This window comes from Lathyrus oleraceus, chromosome 1 (assembly GCF_024323335.1).
Source record: "Lathyrus oleraceus cultivar Zhongwan6 chromosome 1, CAAS_Psat_ZW6_1.0, whole genome shotgun sequence".
In the NCBI taxonomy this organism is placed as follows: Eukaryota; Viridiplantae; Streptophyta; class Magnoliopsida; order Fabales; family Fabaceae; genus Lathyrus; species Lathyrus oleraceus.
Window position 1 is genome coordinate 446,785,651 of NC_066579.1, and position 1,759 is coordinate 446,787,409.

Below are 1,759 nucleotides of genomic sequence, written 5' to 3' on the forward strand. Positions count from 1 at the left end.
ATCTCAAAACGAACGAGTGAATATCATTTAGCCTAAGCTCCAACATGGTACCCTGGACTCTGCATTGCATGCATGACCTGTGACTTGTAATCATCCAAATCCTCACTTAGGACCACCAATACATATGCAAACTTGCTTGTCTTTGCAAAACGTATATAATGGAGTGTAAAATGACCAAGTTTCATGCCCAAGTCACACTTTTTACCCTTGATCTCACACGGTTTGCAAATCAGCAAAATTCCAACTACATTCACACGAATTCAGATCTATTTCACATGTGTGAGCTCAACAATAATTTTCATATAAATAGAGGAAGATTTTTACTTCATTTACAAGCTTTGATAGCCAAGGAAATTCTGAAACCATTTGAACCCGATACCTCAAAAAAATAGTTAACCATTTATTTGATTCAAACTCTTTTAGCTTCAAGACTTCACCCATAATCATTCATCGACACCTTCTGAAGCTGACAGAAGCATTGTCTTAGCTTGAGGTACCTTGGAACAATACTCCCAAATCCACCATTGTTCTCCTCTAAAGCTTCAATAGGAAAGGTAGATACGAGTTACATTTATGAGCAAATAAGTTATCAATGTGTTTGTTGTGATTCACTAATCAAAATCCCTCATTCACCTTTTATTTGTTCTTCATATTCATCATTTAATTTTACTTTGAAGAACTAGGGTTCTTCCTGTTCTTAAGCAAATTCTCTTTGCTCAGAGCCAATCAATGACTCTGATGCAAAGAGACATCGACGATGATGTGTTGCGAAGCTAATTTCATGCTTGGGTGTTGCTAAAAACACGAGTTTAGAAATTTGCTAAATAGAGCTGAAGATTGAAGATGAAGTTCAGATACGCATGCTTTGGTGCCAAAATTTAAATCCCTCAAATCATTATCTGACACGTGTACTAGCCGTTGGCGCCCTAATTCAAATGTTTATTTTTTTATTTTATTTTCATTTCCTTTTTCATTTTACTTTCTGATTTTATTTTTAATGATCCTTAACTTTTTTTATAGAAAATCCATAAAATATTTTGCATTACATATATATTTTTCATAATTTTTAAAGTCATTTTTGCATTTAATTGATATTTTCCTTCATTTTTCATTTTATTTTCACTTTCTATTTTTTTTCCAACCATTTTCAAACCTTTTGAGATCCAACTTTTGAGACTTATTTACTTGTATTTTTCTTGACTTTCTTTATTTTTTTCAACCATTTATTTTATGTTTTAGTACTTGGTTTGAATTTTCTCTTTAATTTCCCTTTTAATCAATTTTAAATCCTTTTTTTTATTCATTTTTGTGCAACTTGACGTTTGAGCTTGAGTTGTTTGACTTGGTTGACCAATGCTTCTACATTTCAAGTCATCCATATATGAACTCTTAGGTTGATTCAATCTTCTCTAATTTAATATGTTGATAAATGGTCATTTGATCATATTTTTGGCACATTGAGTCATTGGTAGATCATCCCTAGGATGTGCCATATATTTGGGTCCCTTGAGTTGTTTGATAGTGGATCCTAAGTCAAACACTTGAGTTTTCTTTCATCTTGTCTCTTGTTCTCCTCTTTCCTCTTTGAGATTTGAATAAGTGTGCTTCATGCCTTGAGAGTTTGACTTTTTATCAACACTCTAGCATGATTGTCATATACATTGCTTGCCTCATGACCACTAACTTGTTACATCTAACCTCCTAACATTTACATTTATGCTCTTTACATTTATGTAATTTTTCATTCATGTAATTTATT